The sequence below is a fragment of the Myotis daubentonii genome, chromosome 9 (genome assembly GCF_963259705.1).
Source record: "Myotis daubentonii chromosome 9, mMyoDau2.1, whole genome shotgun sequence".
Classification (NCBI taxonomy): domain Eukaryota; kingdom Metazoa; phylum Chordata; class Mammalia; order Chiroptera; family Vespertilionidae; genus Myotis; species Myotis daubentonii.
Window position 1 is genome coordinate 38,563,908 of NC_081848.1, and position 12,459 is coordinate 38,576,366.

Consider the following 12,459-nt stretch of genomic DNA (forward strand, 5'->3'; position numbering starts at 1 on the left):
TAATTGATTTCAGAGGAGAAGAGAGAGGGAGAGAGAGAAACACCAATGATGAGAATCATTGATCAGCTGCCTCCTGCATGCCCCCCACTGGGGATTGAGCCTGAAACCCAGGCATGTGCACCAACCAGAAATGGAACTGTCACATCCTGGTTCATGGGTCGATGCTTTTTCGTCATCCCAAACAGAAACTCTGTACACATTAAGCAAAAACTCTCCACCCCTATACATACACACACACACACACACACACACACACACACACACTCACACAAGTAACCCCTGGCAACCTCTAATCTACTTTCTGTCTCTGTGAATGCCTCACCCTCTTTTAGGGCCTGAATATTATTTTGCAGCAGGAAACATCATCATTTATTTAACCATTCTCCACCAATGGACATTCAGGGTCTTCCCAATTTCTTGATAATGCAAATACTGCTGCAGCAAATGCCTGTGCATCTCAATTGCCTTTAACCTGAAGGTTCCTGAACCGCATCCCCAGATACTCGGGTTTAATAAAGATAAATGGGGCCCAGGAATTTATATTTTTAAAACATCCTACCTCAGTGGTTCTCAACCTTCCTAATGCGGCGCAACCCTTTAATACAGTTCCTCGTGTTGTGGTGACCCCCAATTTCATTGTTACAAATTGAACACAATTAAAGCATAGTGATTAATCACAAAAACAGTATGTAATTATATATGTGTTTTCCGATGGTCTTAGGCAACCCCTGTGAAAGGGTCGTTCGACCCCCAAAGGGGTCGCGACCCACAGGTTGAGAACCGCTGTCCCACCTGATCGCTGTGATGGGAGACCACACCATGAGAACCATGGCTGGCTGTGGGGCCTGGATCTGCTGCATTCCTGGTCCCCCAGCGCCCAGTCCTGAGTCTGCCCACAGAGAGGGGGCCTGCTCCCTGGGCGACCACACGCTGCTGCACCAGGCCAAGGCTGCCCTGGGGAGTCATCGGGCACAGGGTGCTGACCCCCCAAGCGTGACAGAGCCTCTAAGAGAAGCTTGATGGCCTGTGTATCTCCCAACCTGGAAGCCCTGAGTCATCCTGGTTTACCAGGCAGCTCCCAACTCTGTGATCTGTTAGTTTTTGCCCTTTGTGGGAGGCAAACTCACCTCTCATTCAAATCTAGCCCTACCAGGAAAATGCCTTATCTAGCCTGGGGAAATTATGACTCACTCTGCCCAGCGGTGGGTGGGTAGGTGGGTGGAGGACTGAGAGCCACCAGGAGAAAGAGAAAAGAAAGAAACAAGGCTGGATTGGGGGGGGAGGGGGGCGAGTGGAATAAAAAGTGAACGAGAAAGAGTAGAGAGGAAGAGAAAGCAAAGAGACACACAGAGAGAAAAGAGGCAGAGAGAAAGAATACCAGAGTTAAAGGGGAAACACAGAAAGGAGCAGTGCTGGAGAAAGGAGGAAAGTGAGAGGGGAGTGAGAAGAAAGAGAAGAGGGGAGAAAGAAAAGAGAACATGGAGCAGGAAGTGGGTGAGTGCCTTAGCCGGCATTTTGGATCAATCCAGAAAAAATTGCTTTTGTTTCAGATGCCAGCAAGACATGTGGTGGAGGTGGTCTGGCGTGGTTCTCAGGCCCTGGCTATACACTGGCTCCTGTTTTCAGCCCTCGGCTACAGCCCTGGCAGCCCCATTGAGGGGTCAGGTGCTGAGCATGGGGCGAAAACATACTCCGGGCAGCCACACCCGTGGGCCCAGTGGTAGACACAGCCTTCCTAGTTACTTGGCAACAAAGAATAAGATCCTCAGAAAGGTGGATACTTCCTGCACAGTTCCTTAGCTCTAAAGGACGCTTGTTACAGTGCTATTTATAGTAAAGTAGAAAAAAAAGACAGAAAAAGAGGAAGAAATGATACATTCACACATACAATGCTATACAGCCATTAACAATAATGGTGCAGAAGAAGCCTTAATAATATGGGAAAATCCTCAGGATACAAATATAAATAAAGCCCAGCTGGTGTGGCTCAGTGGTTGAGTATCAACTCATGAACCAGTGAAAGGGCGAGACTACGCCCTCCACCTTGCCCCAGGGTAAGGGCTATGCCCTCCATCTTACCTTGGCCATGTGCTCAGCAAGGCTTCTTCCCGGAAGCCAAGCCGCTGCTGGCCACCCCCAGGATTTCTCTGGACTGGCCAATAATAGTCAAGGGAAGTGCACGCCATCACTATGACCACATCCTGTGTAATGAGACACGCACCTGGCCAATCGGCAGGGCCCACAGTCCTTTCTCCTCCCCTTACCCCAAACCCCTATAAAACCTCTCTCCACACAGAGTTTTCTCTCTCTCGGCCACTGGGCTACCGTTGCATCGGTGAGTGTGGTCGGGGAGCCGAACTAGTTCGAAATGAGGGACTCTTTGCTTTTGCATCGGACTGGCTGGCTCCCTGGTGGGCCCTTGGGAATCTTGAAATCTGGGCACAACACCAGGAGGTCATGGTTCGATTCCCAGACAGTGCACGTGCCCGGGTTTTAGGTTCAATTCCCGGTGGGGGGCATGCAGGAGACAGCCAATTGATGATTCTCTCTCATCATTGATGTTTCTCTCTCTCTCTCTCTCTCTCTCTCTCTCTCTCTCTCTCTCTCCCTTCATCTCTGAAATCAATAAAAAATATTTTAGCCCTGGCTGGTTTGGCTGAGTGGATAGAGAATTGGCCTGCGATTCAAGGATCCCGGGTTCGATTCTGGTCCAGGGCACATGCCCGGGTTTCAGGCTCAATCCCCAGTAGAGGGTGTGCAGGAGGCAGCCGATCAATGATTTTCTGTCATCATTGATGTTTCTATTTCTCTCTCCCACTACCTTCCTCTCTGAAATCAATCAAAATATATTTAAAAATATATATTCTAAAAAAAAAATAACTACACATATGTTTAAATTAATCTTTAAAATGGTATGATTCAAATTTTATTAGTAATGGGAGGTGGCACAACCTCTCCCCTACCTGATCTCAAAGTCGTCTTCAGTTTAGTTCAAGCCTGTGCTAAAGAGACAGTTGTTTTTGACAACCTCAAGTCCAGACCCTAACCCTTTCCCACTAGCCCCATGCTCTCCCACTCTCGGGAAATTTCCATTAAAGTCTTGCCTGGGGGTAAGTCCTAGTCCCTGCTCAAATCACAGAAGTCAGAGGGATTAGATCCTTCTTCTACCTGTCCCTGGTGTAGCCAGGGGCCTGCCTGTGACCAGCAGAAGCCAGCCAGTTCTGCAGTGTGATCCCTGCCAGGCTCCTGCCACTGGGCCTGATGCCTTCCTCTGTCAACATTGATAGTCTTCTAAAAAATTCCCTTTTTGTTTAAGGAGCTGGCTTTGGCCTCTGTGGCTTGCCACCAGGAGCCGGATCTGGCCCTCAGGCTGTGTTCAGCCGCAGGGAGTTCTGCTATCCCCACCCACCAGGTGTGCAGAGCCCTCCCTTCCTTTGGGTTCAGGTGTCCTGGGGCTGTGGGAAAAGACATCTATGTGGAGTAAGCACCTAGGGCAGGGGTGGGCAACCCCTGGCATGCGTGCCAAACATGGCACGCCAGTAACTTTTGCTGGCACACGAAACCCTCTCTTATAATCTTCCATTTACAATTTTTTTCTTAATATCGACTTTTTTATTTTTCAGATAAATTCAGTGTAGGTGCATCTTAGATAAGTAAATAATTTTACATAACAAGTTATCTTAAAGACCATAGACATGGATTGACGAGAGAGGGGAAGAGCAATTTCTATGCCTCTGCCTTAACTCTCCCTGCCTTCCTAGATCTGACGAGTGTTTTGGTTTCATCCACATACGCTTGTGAATCTTTGTTCTCAGTGATGAATTTTGATAAGTCTCATAATAGGAGTAGCCTGACAGATGAAAGTAGTAGCTCGTGCAACTCTCTGAAGGTCACGAAATATAAACCTGATGTAAAATCTCTGTCATCAGTGATGCAGCAGCAAAAGTCCCACTGATAATATCAAACGGAGTCATAAAGTTTTCTGTCGGACTATCAGTGTACATGTATACATTAAAAAATAAATGGAGAACCAAGATGGCGGCATAGGTTAACGCAGGAGTTTGCTGCTTTGAACAACTACTTCAAAAGTGAAACCAAAAAACGGAAGGGACATCACCCAGAACCACAGGAACGCTGGCTGAGTGGAAGTCCTACAACTAGGAGGAAAGAGAAACGCACACGGACACTCAGAGGAGGCGCAGTGCTGAAGTCAAATTCTGAGGTGCGGAGTGCGCGGAGCTGGCTGGCGGCGGAGGGCGCGGTTGTTGTTTTCAATCGGGAGGGAGTCGCAGACTCTGAGCTCCAGATCCGGGCGAGTCTTTAGGGACCCAGACTCAAACGGGAGAAGCGGGACTGTCTGGCTTCGGTCAGAGCGAGTGCAGCTTTCTCTCCGAGCTTTGCAGCGGGTGCTGGGACTCAGAGAGGCAGAGCCCCTGGGGACAGGACTGAGAGCCGCTATAACTGCTCTCTCCGGCCCACCCTGTTGATCCTGTGCGACCCGCCCCGCCCAAGCCCTGCACAGAGGCATTTGCCGGATAGCCTCAGGCAAAGGCTAGATTAGCACCTCCCTAGAGGACAGACGTTCTCTCACTGCTGACACAGCTGATTCTCATAGCCACTTGGCCTGGAGGTCAAACCCTCCCTGGAATTAGCTACAACAATCAAGATTTAACTATAAGACTGCGAACAAAGACCACTAGGGGGTGCACCAAGGAAGCATAACAAAATGCGGAGACAAAGAAACAGGACAAAATTGTCAATGGAAGAAATAGAGTTCAGAACCACACTTTTAAGGTCTCTCAAGAACTGTTTGGAAGCTGCCGATAAACTTAATGAGATCTACATGAAAACTAAGAAGACCCTCGATCTTATATTGGGGAACCAACTAGAAATTAAGCACACACGGACTGAAATAACGAATATTATACAGACGCCCGACAGCAGACCAGAGGAGCGCAAGAATCAAGTCAATGATTTGAAATTCGAGGAAGCAAAAAACATCCAACCGGAAAAGCAAAATGAAAAAAGAATCCAAAAATGCGAGGATAGTGTAAGGAGCCTCTGGGACAGCTTCAAGCGTACCAACATCAGAATTATAGGGGTGCCAGAAGATGAGAGAGAGCAAGATATTGAAAACCTATTTGAAGAAATAATGACAGAAAACTTCCCCCACCTGGTGAAAGAAATGGACTTACAGGTCCAAGAAGCGCGGAGAACCCCAAACAAAAGGAATCCAAAGAGGACCACACCAAGACACATCATAATTAAAATGCCAAGAGCAAAAGATAAAGAGAGAATCTTAAAAACAGCAAGAGAAAGAAACTCAGTTACCTACAAGGGAATACCCATACGACTGTCAGCTGATTTCTCAACAGAAACTTTGCAGGCCAGAAGGGAGTGGCAAGAAATATTCAAAGTGATGAATACCAAGAACCTACAACCAAGATTACTTTATCCAGCAAAGCTATCATTCAGAATTGAAGGTCAGATAAAGAGCTTCACAGATAAGGAAAAGCTAAAGGAGTTCATCACCACCAAACCAGTATTATATGAAATGCTGAAAGGTATCCTTTAAGAAGAGGAAGAGGAAGAAAAAGGTAAAGATACAAATTATGAACAACAAATATGCATCTGTCAACAAGTGAATCTAAGAATCAAGTGAATAAATAATCTGACGAACAGAATGAACTGTTGATTATAATAGAATCAGGGACATAGAAAGGGAATGGACTGACTATTCTTGGGGGGGAAAGGGGTGTGGGAGATGTGGGAAGAGACTGGACAAAAATCGTGCACCTATGGATGAGGACAGTGGGTGGGGAGTGAGGGCGGAGGGTGGGGCGGGAACTGGGAGGAGGGGAGTTATGGGGGGGGAAAAAAAGGAATAAATGTAATAATCTGAACAATAAAGATTTAATTAAAAAAAATAAATGCATTTTTCATCATCATATACTGTGTTTTTGTCGCTCAAATGAATTTTATTATTTCTTCAAGGTTCTTCACATACGTACACCTTAAGAGATATCAAGTAGGCGTAACATGTTCTCAAAAAATTAGGGTTGGCACGCAGAGGAATTTTGAGTCAGAGATTTTGCTGGTTTTGGCATGCACTCACAAAAAGGTTGCCCACCCCTGACCTAGGGCCTCTGCACTGGGCCTGGGCAGCCAGTGAATAAGGAGCTGATGGGCTACAATTAATTTATCTCCCAGAACCTGAGGAGGACAAGCTGGCAGAGGTCCTGAGGATAAACAGTAGCCAACCCCCACTCAGAGCTGAGTCAGGGGCTGACAATGCCCTGACAAAGAAGGTCTGGTGGGAAATAGGTAGGGGTTCCAATCTCTCCCTCAGACAGGACCAGAGGTATCTCAGAGAGGGAGGGACGAGCTCCCCACCAGGACTCAGGATGTGGGGTACCATCCATGTTGGTTACTTTGTTCTACCCTGTCTTTGCTGGGCAGGATTCAGTCAGAAACTCTTAGATCAAGCATGTCAAACTCAAAGACTCACACGGGCCAAATAAACAAGGTTTAAGTTTATGTGGGCCGAAAAAAACCTAAAGCTTCAATTTTCATAGAAACGTAGGTGTATTTCAATAGAGACATGCTGAATACAAAGGGCTGAAATAAATGAGTCATCGTTAACATAAAATAATAGAACATTTTAATAAAAATTAATACTTCTTCTTGAACATTAACTTACCAGACACTGAATAACTGCACAAATTAATAAGCCTAACTCAAATAAACCTATTTTTTCTTGTTCTCCAAAAGCGAAATATTTCCTGTTGCACACACCAAACAAGTCAGTCCAAGACTAATGACGTGGCAATCCATTGGCTGGTAAAATATTCGCTGCTAGTATTAGTGGAGAGAAATGGTGCGCCTGCACGTAAGGCGTGTAAGGCAAATGAATGCAATTATAGTAACCAGTCACTAGCGAACGTTGTAGTTCGTTATTAATAATTATGTGTAACAGGATATTGTAAAAATTAAGTTTTGAAATTTTTATTAAAATGTTTCTTACATACAGTTATATTGGCTCGGCCGCAAAAATATTCGTTGTGGGTCGCATGCGGCCCACAGGCTGCGAGTTTGACATGCTTGCCTTAGATGAAAAGATTTCTGGGTGTGTTTTGGAGAGTTTTGAGGGAAATCAGCTGGAAAGATAGTAACCCATTTCCTAGTTGGCCAATTAGGGAACCCTGGGGCATGAATGGGTAGCATGATTTTTTTTTTTTTTTTTTTTTTTGGTAAACGTTCTATTGAAGTATATACGGAGGCATGCACCCAAGTAATTTTCACAAAAAGTAACCCAAACACACCTGTGTAATTGTAACCTAATCTGCACATGTAAGCCTAGTAGGTAGCCTATCATAGATGAACCTTTGTTTACAGTTTATAACTCTGCCTCAGTTAACCTGTAACCCCACTTAGATCACTCTAACGTTTATAAGGTTTGTGTAATGCTGTCTTGCAATTTGCTGAAAGTCTCACAGAAAGACCATGACTTGGTCAGATGTTTATCCATCCCTACGCAATCTCTGACATTTGATCACCAGGACTGTTTTTCAGGAACAAACCCGGTTGTTTTGCAGGACCAGTGGGGGAAACCTGCTGAATCGCCTAAAACCAGCTGGAGCAGGCTGAAGGACTCTCCGATGACCTCCTCCTGAACGGATATCCTCATTATCATACTTGAACATGCCGATGTATGTAGAACCATGTTTCCTGACTTTGAATGCCCCGGACTGTCACCACCTATACAAGCAATTACAAAGTCTACTTCGATGTTTATGCATGACTTCCCCTAATAAAGATGGCTTAGACACTTTGTTCAGGGACACATGCTCTGGGAACGATCCTGGTGTGTCCTTGCTCGCTGGCTTGCAATGAAGTTCCTTTTCTTAAAATCATCTTGGAGTTGTCTTTTGATTAGCGCCTACTGAGCATTTGGACCCGGTCTGGTCTGGTAAGATAAGCATCACCCAGCTCAAGACAAAGAACACTGCTTAGCAATTTGGGTGGCATTGATTTTAAAGAGCAAAGTGGGCAGGGTCTGAGACAAAGAGGGAGGGAGGAACAGATCCTCCCAGGTACCAGCCTGGCCCGAGGTGTGCTCCTGGAGACTTAGCAGGAGGACCCCCTTCTGGTTGTTGTTGTCCTTTTTTTTTTTTTTTTTAAAGATATTTTTATTCATTTCAGAGAGGAAAGGAGAGAAAGAGAGATAGAAACATCAATTATGAGAGATAATCATTGATCGGCTGCCTTCTGCACGCCTCAACTGGGGATCGAGCCCACAACTCGGCATGTACCCTGGCCAGGAATTGAACTATGACCTCCTGGTTCATAGGTCGATGCTCAACCACTGAGCCACACCAGCCGAGCAGGACCCCTTCTTTATTAGCACCAGCTGATGAACTAGCCTGCATGCAGGGCTCAGTCTTCAGAGCCCTCTCTTGCAAACTGAGTGGGCAGGTTGTTAGACACAGGCAGCCCTACAAGCAAGACAAGGACAGGGTTTCTGCAGAGGCTCACAGACTAGATAGGGCTGAGCCAAGAGCCTGAGGGCCAACGGAAGAGCATGCTTCCTGCCTGGGCTGGGAGGGTGTGTGTCCACCGGACCTGGGAGTGGCCAGTGCCAGGTGAGTGGCTGCAGCAAACACTGTTTGCTCCCTGAAGTGTCTGTTTGTCCAGGAATGACAGAGTTCCACGGATTGGCCCTTCCTCCTCTCCCCACACTGTGAGCTCCTATGTAGGGGACACACACAGGGGTACCGTGGGACAAGTACAGCTCTAACATCAGAGACTGGTGTTTAACCCCAGCTGTAGGCTCTGCGGCTTTGGGAAAGTCACAGTCCCTCTTCTACCTTGGTTTCCTCTTCAGCACAACAGGATAACAACGTGTACCTCGTAAGACTGTGCTGAAGAGGAAATAAGATTATCTATGTAAAACGCCTGGCATTGGGCAGGCACTTAATATTTGTTCCTTTCCTTTGACACTTTTTCATTTAGCAAATACAGTAGTCCCCCCAGTGGATGCTTGAAACCACAGAGAGTTCCAAAGCCTATATGTACCATGTTTTTCCTACATGTACATACCTAAGATGAAGTTTCATGCCTTTTCCATTCCACTAAGCCCTTATCCTACATGGTGGCTGTAACTTTTGCAGTTTGAGGTGTGTCAGAAAATTTTCATCTTTACAATTTCGCAGATAGAAGATTCATTCTTACAGTAGACCTTGGCAACCTCAGCGTATGATTTTTTTTTCTTTCCTTATTAAATCAAGAATCTTTGCCGTTTTGCATAAAGAAAGCACTTTACGGCTTCTCTTTGTCATTTCAAAACTGCCAGCATCACTATTTGTGGGCTGGGCCCATGATGAAGTATAATAGGGTCACTGGAACACAGGCACTGGGGTACTGAGACGTTGATCGGATAGCCTGGATGGCCACGCCTGTGTGACAGCACGGAGATGCTGGACAAAGGGATGATTTACGCCCCAGGTGGGATGGAGAGGAAAGGTGGGAGATTTTCTCACATTACTCAGAAGGACACACAATTTAAAATGTATGAATTTTTTATTTCTGGAATTTTCCGTTTAATAGTTTTGTGCCACACTTCACCATGGGCAACTGAAACTGCAGAAAGTGAAATGGCAGAAGATAAGAGGGATACAGCATTTCTCTGGGGCTTTGTACGTAGCAGGCAATTGTGTTTGGCAACGGGAAGACAATGGTGAACAAAACAGATCTGGAGACTGGCTGCCCTCACGGAGCTTGGAATCTAATGAGTGGGCCAGACATAAAAAAAACATCATGTTCTGAAGGAAAAGAACGGTATGTTATGAAAAAGACATCATTCGGTGACTTCCTTCCAACAGAGTGGTCTCACTTAGGACGCTGCCTGGGGAAGGTGACATTTAAGCTGAGACCTAAGGATGAGAATGAACTAGGCATTTTGGAAAGCAGTGGCTTGAGGGGCTAAGAGGCACAGGTTTTAGAGCCAGTGTATATGGGTTTCAAATCCAGGTTCCACTTACTCAGCCATGGGACTTTATGTGAGTCCCTTTACCAATCTGGGTCTTAGTTTTATCGTCTGTAAAATGCGGCTAAAAATACCTTCTTCAGAGAATTCCAAGGATGAAACCCAATCATGCGTATAAAGTGTCCCATGTGGAGTCTGGCACGCAGTGAGTACTCAGTAAAACCAGTTCCCTTCCTGTCCCAACTCGTGATGAACTGCCAAGGGACTGGCACAGAGACAATGCACGCACATGTGCACACACACACACACACACTCAAGGACACACATAGGCAGGACACAGGTGGCTCCCTGCCCTGGGTATTTGAGGAGGGGTTAACATAGAGACGGTATAAAGGTACGGCAGGGTTTGGGGGGAGCAACAGGGAACGGTGCAGTCCCTCAGGGCTAGTAACAGTGGGGTCCTGAAGGAGCTGGGAGAATAGCTGTGTGGAAAGGGTGCCTGGGGGACCAGCTGACCTGCAGAGACTGGACAGGGTCAGAGCTGAGGAAATACATACTCTGACCTCAGCTTCCCCTCGCCCTCTGCTCTTTTGCTAGGCCTCCCATTGGCCAAACTCAGATGGAAACTAGAGGTCACAGGAGTCTGTGGGTGGAACCCCTAAGCATCAGCCACGCAGGGTGGGAGAAGGTAGAGCAGATCTGGAGGGACAGATGGCAGAGACACAGCACAGGATCCATTCTCATTGGGCCTCTTTTAGAATGTACGTGACAGAAAAATCCGATGTAAAATGGCTTCAGTCCAAGGGGAATGACTCGGGTCACCTAACTGGAAACTCCAGAGGTAGGGCCTGAGGTATAGCTTAATCAGCGCTCAAATGATGGCCAGGTACCAGTTTCTCATCTTCCCTCAATTCTATTTTCTTTCATATGGCAACTTTACCCTCAAGCTACATGTAGTGGCAAGATGGCGGTAGCAGAGAGTAAAGGAGGGGGCTGTCCCCAAAGGAAACCCGTGATTCTTTACAAAGGAGGGACAGTAGGTGCTGTCCACTCAGTGCCCATGGCTGATAAACTCAGGTGACAGCCACCCATTCCCATCTCTGCACTGAGGGGACTGTATTACCTATCCCCGTGCCCCCGTTAGACAGGTAGCAAAACAGGCCCAGTGAGAAGAAGGGCTTTGCACAAGACCATGAGATTGTCAAGGCCAGAATTTGAACTCAGGTCAGACAATCTGTCCTCCACATGACTTCTTTTTTTCCCCTCACTTTAAAAAAAAGTTTAATTACAGTTGGTATACAATATAGTGATTAGACATTTGCATAAACTTACAAAGTGATCACCTTAATAAGCATATGACTTCTTTAAAAAAAAAGAAAGAAATAAGAAACACCCCTAGAGAGTGGATGGAGCTTCATGGTTTTATTTTGCTTTATTTATTTATTGTTGTTAATCCTCACCCGAATATATTTTCCACTGATGTTTAGAAAGAGTGGAAGGGAGAGGGAGAGACAGACAGAAAGAAACATCGATGTGAGACACACTGATGAGGTGCCTCCTGCACGTGCCCCGACCAGGGCCGGGGATTGAGCCAGCAATCGAGGTACATGCCCTTGACCAGAATCGAACCGGGGACCCTTCAGGCCTTGGGCCGATGCTCAATCTACTGAGCCAAACTGGCTAGGGCACTTCATGGCTTTCAATGGCTCATCCTGACATCACTTTCACTAGAAGGAACCACGACTGATGATGTTAGAAGGAATCTTTAACCACTGTCCAGCCCCAGCTACCTCCTCCCCATTTTGCAGACGAGGAAACTGAGGCCCCAAGTCTGACCGTATGCTAGTAGTAGGACTAGAAGAGGTGAAAAAGAGGTAGGGGCAGGAGGTGAGCAGTGCTGGCTTTGTGCTCTGGCCTGGCAGTGCAGCGAGTGGTCAACACAGCAGGCTCTGGAGCCAGATTGCTTGGATTTGAATCATGGCTTAGAAAAATAGCTTCCATTTCTTCACTTGGAAAATAGGGATGATTTCAATCTTCCTTTAATCTTCCTTATAGAGTTGCAATGAAGATAAATGAGATGCCTATGAAACAAAGGTTATCTTTTATTACCATTCTCCACTCTGGGCATCCTTGGGGTTGTAAGACCCGTGAGCTGACGAAGTCTGGGCACACCTGGCCTCCATCCACCGTCTGTAAAAAAAGAAACACCCCTCTGCAATCAAGGCAAAGCTGAGCAACTTCTAACCTTTACCCAGAAGCCCTGGGGGCCTCGTCCCTCCGGAGAGGAGCTTGCTGGGTCTGGGGCAATTCAGGGGGAAGAATTCAAAGGGAAACCCAGCCATGCATCCTCCCTGTAAGGGTCTCCAGGAATGGGCACCTGCGCCAGCCCTGTGCCTGGCACTGACTCTACACGGCTTCCCAGATTCCTCCTGGAAACTCCGTAGGGCAAGCCTGTCAAACTCAAAGGCTCACAT